The 10,720-nt window shown below is 35.5% G+C and overlaps 1 long non-coding RNA gene across 1 annotated transcript in view; it reads left to right on the top strand.

The window, feature by feature from the left end:
- The first annotated feature begins 201 nt into the window (after nt 1–201).
- The window catches only part of LOC122793258, a 450,552-nt gene continuing 440,033 nt past the window's right edge, over nt 202–10,720 (top strand). The window contains exon 1 of the long non-coding RNA XR_006363456.1: nt 202–341. This is a non-coding gene — a long non-coding RNA (uncharacterized LOC122793258). The remainder of the gene's footprint in view (nt 342–10,720) is intronic.

Genomic DNA, 10,720 nt, shown 5'->3' with positions numbered 1-10,720 from the left:
GATTGAGAATGAACGTATAGAAGATTATGTCAGTATGGTTTGTTTTCATTTACATAAATGTATGATCAACTATGTCATAAGTGATAATTCAATAAAAGCATGTCTTGCTTAAAAAGCAAAAAGTAACCCAACATACTGAAGGACCTGGTTCTGTGATTGATTTATTGACTTTTGTTTATTTGTTTTTGTTTATAGATTTATTACACATTTGAAGACAAATTAGAAAATGCAGAACTCAAATATGGTTCAGGTTATCACCACTCAGCCAATAAGTGGAAATTTCCGTCCTACAACTGACTGGAGCACTGGTGTATGTGAGTGTGTTGATGATATGGGAGTCTGTAAGTATTAAACTGAATAATTGTTCTTTCACTTGTAAATCTGATTTTTATTGTTGGTTTTTACAAATAACATTCTTCCATTGTCATGCACTCTTTGGAGTGCTTATATACCTATATATAGATATATATATATATATATATATATATATATATATATATATATATAGATATATATATATATATGTGTGTGTGTGTGTGTGTGTGTGTGTGTGTGTGTGTGTGTGTGTGCGCGTGTGTGTGTTTTATATTGATAGAAATCTGTATCATCAGAATGAGAAATGTGATATTGCCACAGATGACCTTTGCCCATTCTTATGCAAATTTAGTTATGGGGTTATTTGAGTTGTAATACAGTTTTTAACATAATTTATTTAAGAACTATGTTTTGTTTATTTCTGGTATATTAATGATTTACTTTTTCAGTTACACTAGAGACACCAATGGCATGCTTAATTCTATATAAGACTTGCACTTCAATAGCTTTGGTATAATTTTCAGCTATTACAGGATATACATATAAAGGAAGCATTTTATAGATGTGACAGCAATCAGACTACAGTTCAATAATATAGTTAGTAAATGATACTGAAAACCAGCTTTTAATAATTATCCATTGCATACCACCAGTTGTTATTTCATTACATATTGCTTTCATTGTCAAATGGTGAATTTCTGAGAGCAAAATGAGGTTACATCTTTACATCTAACTAGCCAAATCAAGCCAAATATCTGATAAAATGTTTTATACATAGCAGATGTGCAGTGCATTATGCAAGAAGGGCATACTTCAAAGCTTCAGAAGCATAGACATGTACTTCTGAACAATAAGTATCTTGCTGATGATAATGCTTGTTAAAGATGCTTGCTATAAAAAGGGAAAGTGACTTATTTTGTCACAGAATAAAACATATTTACTAAAGAAGTTGGCAGTGTCAATAAAAATACTGGATATATTTGCATAATGATTCCACATTGAAACAATATTTTCCTCATACTGTTTTGATTTCATATATTATAGGCAAAACATAGAAGACTACATTGTACATGGTTACTATAAAAAAATTGTTTCATTTATGTCTATGACTGGAAACCAAAAAGATGTTTAATCCTGAGACCCCTGCTCTGTATATAAATATTGGGAGAAAAAGTCCTATAACTAACTGGAGCACTGGTGTATGTGAAATAATAAGAAAAAAATGAATCAAAAGAAAGCTATATTTGTAGTATAGTAATAGTAATATATGTGCCTGTGTCCCTGAAGCTTTGTTTATATAGTAGGATCTGTAGAAGTCTGAGTAACAATTTTCATTCAGTAAAACAGGCAGAAAATATATATTAAGCATAGTTAAATGTATTTTTTTCAACAAAATATAGTTGTTCCAATGTGCAGCATGCAAAATGTATAGACTGGGCTGTATAATAGAGCTGCTCTATGTGTCTTATCTCTGTTAAAATAATTTTGCAAAATGCATTAATATATATATATATATATATATATATATATATATATATATGGGTCTACTGCTTTTCATCGAATACCACATATTCGAAAAAGAGCAGTAGACCACTCAGTTATGCGAAAGTGCACTTTCGCGAACTCAGCTTCTATGAACGGATCGCACCACAGTGGAGGACAGCAGGAAAACATGCTATGTCCTCCACTGTGATGCGGTAGTTATGGACCTTAGGGTTAGGGCGTGGGTCATGGTAAGGGGATAGCTAGTAGGGCTATCCTCTTACCATGACCTGTGCCCTAATCCTAAGGTTTGTGACTACCGCACCACAGTGGAGGATAGCCTGTCCTCCACTGTGGTGCGGTAGTCACTGACCTTAGGGTTAGAGCGCGGGTCATGGTAAGGGGATAGCCCTACTAGTTATCCCCTTACCATGACCTGCTCCCTAACCCTAAGGTCCGTAACTAGTGCACTAAAGTCAGTAGTAGCCCGTTCGCTGAAGCGGGTTTTGCGAAAGTGCACTTTCAATTAAGTGCACTTTCACGTAACCCAGGGTCTGCTGTGTGAGTTCGAAGAAGTGTATTTTCAAACTTGTACAGTAGACCCATATACATATATATATATATATATATATATATATATATATATATATATATATATATATATATATATATATTTTTTTTTTTTTTTTCCAAGCAAAGAGGGTTATTAATTTCATGTCAAAAACTTGTGGTTGGTAGTTTATATGTTGGTATAAGGGTGTATGTAGGCCTGGTAGCATATCAGCTGTTGATGTCTACCTTATGAAGAATGAAGAATGAAGAAAATCTACTTTAAGATATTACTACAATACACATATTTACATATTGGTTTATTTCAAAGTCAAGCGCTAATGGTGTTCTTGTTGTGCAAGATTGGTTTGTCTGGTATAGTGTTTTTACTTGAAAGGCAGGAAATTGGTTTTGGCACTGGAGAGGCATCACTAACCAACTCTGAAAAGCAGTGTGCATGTGTCTTTATGACTTTGTGTGTGTGTGTGTGTGTGTGTGTGTGTGTGTGTGTGTGTGTGTGTGTGTGTGTGTGTGTGTGTGTGTGTGTGTGTGTGTGAAGAGAGAAAACAAAATAAGTTTGGGCAAGTTTCAGTTATTGTTAATATAGCACTGGAAGGCATTGGGCCATGATAAAGGTTGGTGAGATTTCTGGGAGATAATGACTGTGCTTCCACTGTGCAGCAGGTTTGTTAAGCCATACTGGATATGACAGGAATCAGCCATTATGGAAACAATACTGCAGATTTACCCTATATTAAGGTCAGGCATTCCTTGGATATTATTTGGTGAAATTTTTATAGGAAAAAAGTCCATAACCATAGTCTGTCACATATCAGTGTCTTGGGTGGAATTCTGTGCCCATTTGGCAAAGAAATGTGACTACCAGGGAATTTAGGATCAAGCTGCAGGAGCACATAGGGGACATACCAAAAATGAGGACTGAATAAGGCCATTTGGCCAAAACCACTATGCTTATTTTGTGAGCATGTAATACAATATAACATAATAAAAATTGTTCTAACTGCCAATTAAGAGTGCTGGTGCTTTTGTTATTTCACATTCAGTGCTTTATGGCCTTTGCACCTTGCCATATTTGTGTGGAGTCTTTTTTGAGGTGCTTACATTTTGATTGTTCACTCTGTTGGCTGTACGTTGACATTTATCTCCACTTCAACTGGTCTTTTGTTATCTCGGCTGATCTTTATGTTGCATTCTTTGCCAGTTTTGGTATGGATTTAACTGGCTTGGTGACTGGATTGGTGGCCGGCAAGGATGATGTCCAGATTTTTGACAAACTTGGTTATATTACATCTTTTACAACTATGCAAGGTACTGTTTTGCCTCAGTCTTTTTCTTGTATAAAAGTTTTTAAAAAGCTAATGGGGGCCATGAAAAACTTATGGTCTGGTGTTTGGCACTTAAAATTGTTGAAAGCTTATGAAAACAAAGCCTATTGCCCTCAGGGCTTATGAGTGCATATTCAACCAATGGTCAGTGATATGGATGAGGTTTTAACTAAGAATTGGTTTAAGGTTCAGCAAGAGGCTTCCATGATGTTAGCTAAAACTTTGGTGGCCTTTTATGAAAGACAGACTGGTTTCTAAATGTCAGAAGTTACTGTTTTTTGTGAAACAGTCAAATCTTTTCATTTGGATGAAAGTTGTAAAGAACAGTTTGGACTGATAGTTTCTGGGTTGGCTACCCTTGAACAAGAATTACAGGAATGTAAGTTGAAGAAGTTCCAGAGGGATGTTTGAGATTACATTTGTGACAGAGCATTTTCCTATCATAAGTCCATGAAATTTAAACATATAGGGATGGAATGCTTTTGGGATTATGGCTGTACAACAAATAAAAGAAAGAGAACTAGTCCAATTTTAAAGAAAGCAGGGAATGCATTAGAAACATTGGATGAGGAATCCTCCTCTGCCATTGATACAGATGGGGAGTTGGTTATGAAATCCCTATTAGCTAAAAAGAAAAATTCTTTTAACCATTTACTTCCACAAGAAGGGCTGGATGCAAACATTCTAAAAGGGGCAACCACGTTAGATGCCCTGTTAAGTTTTATGTGTTCAAAATAGATGCATGGGCTATTGTATATATTTCTTCGGCCACTTTATCTTTGACAGAATTTGATTTGTTCACTAAAGGGCTTAATTTCTTGCCAACTTATTCTGTGTCTGAAGAGATTTTTGTAAAGGATGTTATTTTTTTTTTTGTGGAGATTGAACTTGCAGTTGTTTTTTGATAACAAATATATACATAATAATACTGAAATTTAAGTTCAGAAGTTCATGTTTTAATCCACCCATGAATAAATATGTTGCAGCATTTCAGCAGAGTATACTTAAGAATTTACATTGTAATTTTTCATATGATGTTGGTCAACAAAACAATTTGTCTTTTGTAAGGAAAAAAGCATTACAAATTTAGAAAAATAATAATGTTGTAGTTAATAATGCTGATAGGGGTGGGGCTGTTGTTGTATGTGATTGGGGCCTGTATTTGCAAGAAGCTCATAAGCAATTAGTAGATAACCATTTTTAATAGAGAATGGTTTTGGGTCCTACTTTAAAATGTAAAAAGTGAGCTAGATACTTTTTATTTTTAGCTTTGGAGGAAGGTATTATTTCTAATACTGTAGTATATCATCTTATTGTACAGGATCCCTCTCCCTATTATTTTTAAGTTACCCAAGAATCATAAGGATTCAATTTGCCCTCCAGGTAGGCCACTAGTTTCTGGCCAAAGTTCTTTAACTGAATCTTTATCAGCTTTTTTGACGCAGTATCTGAAGCCTTTGTTAGTCACTGTTTAGTCTCGTATTCGGGATACCACTCAGTTTTTGAATATTTTGCAGGATTCACAATTAGAAACTCATCTGGTACATGTGTACACTTGATGTTAAAGTATTATATACCAGCATTCCACACTGGGCTGGGTTACTGGCATTAAAATATCTGGGGTTTAACATTTTTGATATGTTTAACTGAACATGTTCTAACTAAAAAAGTTTTTATTTCAGTAGTGAATGTTTCTTACAGTTGAAAGGTAAAGTAATGGGGCATCTTTTGCTTCAATTTATGCAGATCTGTTTATGGGTTTTTTGGAAGAACAACTTATTTATGATGACAGTCATAATATTTTTCAGGAGAACATAGATATATGGTGCAGATATTTAGATGATTGTTGGATGGTTTGGAAATCTGATGTAACCTATTTATGTGAATTTGTACAGTATCTTAATGACAACACATGAAGTTTACAATTTAATCTTAATTTCAGTATGAAGAATATTTCCTTTTTGAATGTTATAGTGACTAAAATGATGATGGCATATTATCAACTTCATTGTTTAGAAAGGAACTTCATTTATTTTTTTTAGATTTAACTAGGTGTCAACCCCTCACATAATTAAGACTGTTCCCAAATGTCAATTTTTGAGGGATAAGAGAATTTGTTCTTATGAATGTGAACTTAAAAAATATGAGTTAGATTTGTTTCAAATATTTTATGTCAGGGGATATAATAAGTTTGCTGACATTCAAAGGGCACACAACTATACCAGGTCTGTAGCAAGATCAGAGCTGTTAAAATCTAGTAAAAAGAAGAGGGCTAATGTTCCCTTACTTGTGGTCACTAGTTTTAGAAGTAATTCTTCAGCCTTTTGTGGTTTAATTGATAAACATTGGGGTATTCTTTTATCTGACAAAAGGTTGGCACAATTGCTATACATTGCCCTTTTTCTTATAGATGGGGAAATTCATAGGTAATTATTTAAATCATTTTAAAAAAAGCATTCCAGACAGATTTTACTGTACAACAAACTATTGAAGGTACACAATTAATGGGTTTTTTATCTTTGTGGACACTGCTCCGCTAATAAGGTAATTATAAAAAAACAGACATTTTTCTTCTTCCAATACAGCCAGTATTTTCGATATTAGATGTTTTAAGTATTTTGGAATGAGTGATATATTTAGTTGAATGTAGTTTTGATTTTTATTTGGAACAAACTTCTAGACAATTTAAAACTCAGATTTCTGAACATCTTAGTGACATTAGAAATTGTTGTTCATCTAGCACCTTATATTGTTTGGACGCTCAGTTCTCTTCCGGATTGAACGATACTCTTTAATTGGTGCTTTTGTTAAATGGAGGAGGGGTTATGGTGCTGCTTGGTTTATTTAATCATTATGATGTCACATTTGCAAGTTTGTTTAAATGCATTAGCACTGAAGAAGGCCTTTTGGCCGAAACCTATGTGCTTATTATGTGTGCAGATAACACAATATAACATAATAAAATTGTTTTAACTGCTGACAAAGAGTGCTGGCCACTTTTGTTATTCGGATTTTGGTGCTTTCTGACCTTTGTGCCTTGATGTACTTATGTGAAGCCTTTGTTGAAGTGCATACATAACAAAAAAAGAAACAGGAGATACTCTGTGGCTGTTCATTTTAATGTGATACAAGGTACTAATGTTGAAAAACGTGTAAATAACTGTAATGTACATTTAATCAATGCTACTGTATTAGGTCATGTTCAAGTGTCATTTTAGGAAGGGGGTAACAAGAAGAGGAATCTGTTACATAAGAAGGCTTTGTTTATACTAAAATTCAACAAGATCAAACCATTTGCACTGAACACTGAATTTAATGTAGTGGTCTAATCAGTTATTTAATTGTAACTCTTCTCTTTCTGGACTGTTTTTAATTGCTTTTTCTGTTAAATTGTGTCTTTGTATGCATTGCCTTTTTCATCCATTAGCTGAGCCTACACAGTGCACTATTCTGGGTGAGAGTTATAGTCAAGTTGGGTCTATATCAAAATTCTGGACACAGAAAACACAGAATGTCAAAACATTGAACCAAAACCATCGAATGTTGAAAATAGCGAAGCCCCGGAACATCAAAATCTTACCTAGAACAAGATTTCGGTGTGCTGTTCTGTGGCTTCGCTATTTCCTCCACTGTGGTGTGAGAGTTATTGACCTTAGGGTTAGGGTGCGCATTAAGGTAAGTGGATAGTTGGTAATGTATGTATGGTGTAGTGTAGGGTTGTGTTTTGTTAACTGTATGTATGTTTATTTATTGCTTTGTTTGTGTATAGTTTCGTAGGGTATGTGTGTGATAGTTACGGACCTTAGGGTTACGGTGCGGGTTAAGGTAAGTTGATAGTTAGTAATGTATGTGTGGTTTAGTGTGGGGTTGGGTTTTGTTAACTGTATGTGTGTGGTTTATTTATTTTGGTGTGCTTGTGTTGTGTGTATGTTTCTCGGAACAGTGAATTATTTCCCTAGGAAAAAAATTGCTATTCTAAATGTTTGATGCTTTCAATATTCAAAATTACAAGTTCGAACATATGGTGTTCAACATCTTGTAATTTCGAATATATGATATAGACCCGTCAAGTTAGATAGTATGTAGCACACATGTGCATAGTTAGTAGCAATATGCAGTGTGTCAGTGTATCACAGCAAGTGGTAAAGCACATCAAACCTTTGACGCCCGTGCCCTGGCCCAGCAATTATGGAGCCTCAGTCCTCACCACTAACAACAGCGAGGGGCATCTCATAGAGAAGGAAAGGATAACAAATACAAACAGTAAAGTGCAATTTCCCTTAAGAGATCAGAGTCAGTCCGGGGCTGGTCACTCCCTTGCTCTCCAGGTCCCCAATAAAACTCCCCACTGGCATAGCTATAGGGTACAGATCTCAGCCTAGTGGGAAAGCTAAAACCTCCAGCACCCTCAATGTCCAACCAGTGCTTTGTGTTCCTGCCCAAGTAGCTGACACACACACACACACACACACACACACACACACACACACACACACACACACACACACACACACACACTTTGAAAAGAGTTTATACAACCACACAGACACTCCTGGGAAAGGCTGGCACAGGTTCTCCAGCTGTGCCCTCTTTTCCCAGACTATATGGTAGTACCCGCTGCCACCACCCACTAATATTGATCAGCTACTCAAAGGCCCTTAAAAGGGTGTCCAATTATTACTGTGCAATATTATTATCCAATTGGTAGTATAGTCCAAGGCTAAAGCTATTGGAGTGGCTTTGGACAATTTTACCAAAGGCATGCAAGTACTCTAAAGAGCCTAAATTATCTCTACAAAAACAGCCACAGCTGAAAAGGTTTTAAAATATTTAATAACAAATAGTCAAAACACAAGACACTGCTTTTTACTACACAGTGCTAGCCAAGAGTTCAGAGATCACAGAGAAATACTTAAAATAATTCAGTAGTACAGTTCTGACATCACAGAAAAACACGTGTAATCTTTTTAGTTTCTAGCTATTTCTAAGAGAAAACACAAGTCTAAGATAAACTTACAGATAGAGCAAGACAATGCTGATGAGTTGGATAGTCAAGACAAAAATGTTTAATGCTCTCTGATTCTCTGTTTTTAAAATCACATTCCTGGTTCACATTACTTTATTCTTCACACTTCCCTGGGTTCCCAGGCTAACATAACCTACATTTACTTTCTTCACCTCTGGGCAGAAACCAGAGCAATAAATAACATTTATGCATGCAAATTCTGGCCATTAACATTGGCCTTAAAACAATAGACAGGATGCCTCACTCTAGACTGACTGGCTCTGAGTTGTAACATCAAAGAGTCACAACATGCTTTACTTGGTCAGTAGAGTGCACTGTTTTTACATTTTTTTCAGTTCCACATGTAACACTATTTTTACCATTTAAGACAACAAGCCTGTGGTTTACATTAATATTTACAGATGAAAGAATTATCTCCAAAATTCTATCTGGCTAGGCTGGCAGCCTTCACCTATCTTCACTCAATCTTCACAAAGCCATTTATGCAAATGTCCTCATAATACCCTGCAATTTAAAGCATGTACCCAAATGAGACAATAGTAATATGTAAATGTCTACAGCAATAGAAGTTTCAAGAGTCATATTCATTTTTGTAGGAAATTTTGTACCATGTTGTGCAATTCCATGAAAGGCCAAAGGATATCAGAAATATCTGCACTGCCAACAGCAGCAACCTTCTTTATACTTACATCTGCCAACTCTTGTTCCATGCTATGACATAGAGGTATGGCAGGAGCAAAATAATTATAGGCAGTGAATTTCTCACTATAACTGGGCTGGTCAGGAGAAAGCTGCCTGTCTCTGTGTTTATCAAGATATTGTAAGGATTCTTGTAGATTGTGGCTGCCCATGGTAGAATCTACAGGAATACATGGCCTTTTTGTCCACATGGATACAAATGTATGGGTAGGATTCATCAACTTAGCTACGGAGACCAGCAGGGAACATGTCAGGTAAATCACAGGCATCATTCTCAAGTATACTTAACCAATTACCTGACAATGTATTCCTATATGAGAATTAGTACATCCAGTTTCATAGGGCAGCAGATAAGTCACCCAACATTGTGCATGGCATCAGTGACATTTCACATCTCCCTAAGGTACTGGGCACCATAAGCTGCCTACATAAAGCAATAAAAGCCAACCTCATCCACATATAAGACAGAAATATGAATAGGAAAGACTATCATTCTGGAAACTACCATGCAGCACGCAGTGCACTGGACATTATTTCCAGAGTCTGCACAACACTCAGGTATTTCCATGACTCATATGTCTGGCACAAATGTCAGCTAAATCACCACATCCAGCAAAATGACATTTCACAGGGCCATCTGGTTAGTAAGTACATTGTGGGCAAAGTATATGTACAGAGCTACATACAATGTATTCATATACAGTAACTCTCCCACCATGACATATGTTTGTCATGTTGCACACATGATTCTAGATATCCACTAGAGTCTTTCTTATGACACCTCTTTATAATTTGGAGAAACTCCAGTAAAACATGGCATATAAGGAGACCTGCTATACTGTACAAAGCAATAATGCCTGACAGGGCATGTGTTATTGTGGAAATAATGCCTGCTCAGGGGTTTTCTGAGGCCCAATGCTGCAGGTATTTCCACAATAACATGCACCCTGGTGGGCATTATTGCACTTAGAGAATGGGCTGTCTGCAAAATTGTTGTGTTTTACTTATTTATTTTCTTTTTGTTACTATATTATTTTTATTAAATTAAAATTTATTAAAATTTACCTATTAAAATAGTTCCTCTGCCTAATGTTTCAAACTTGCTGTAGCATATGTTAATGGTGGTGGAAGAAGCATTTTATATCCAAAATATAACACTTTAGAAGAATATTAGAAAAACTACTTTATTTTTCTGGTTCTTTACTCCTAAGCATCTGGCTTGTCACCTGTCATTGGAGATTGATGTCACTAAATAATGGCATACATTTCAGTTTCAGAGAATTATTTCCTTCAGAAAATGCAT

This window comes from Protopterus annectens, chromosome 2.part0, assembly GCF_019279795.1.
Source record: "Protopterus annectens isolate FY-2018-M chromosome 2.part0, PAN1.0, whole genome shotgun sequence".
Lineage (NCBI taxonomy): Eukaryota > Metazoa > Chordata > Ceratodontiformes > Protopteridae > Protopterus > Protopterus annectens.
Note: the sequence above shows the minus strand (reverse complement) of the source record. Positions and strands in the feature narration are given on the sequence as shown.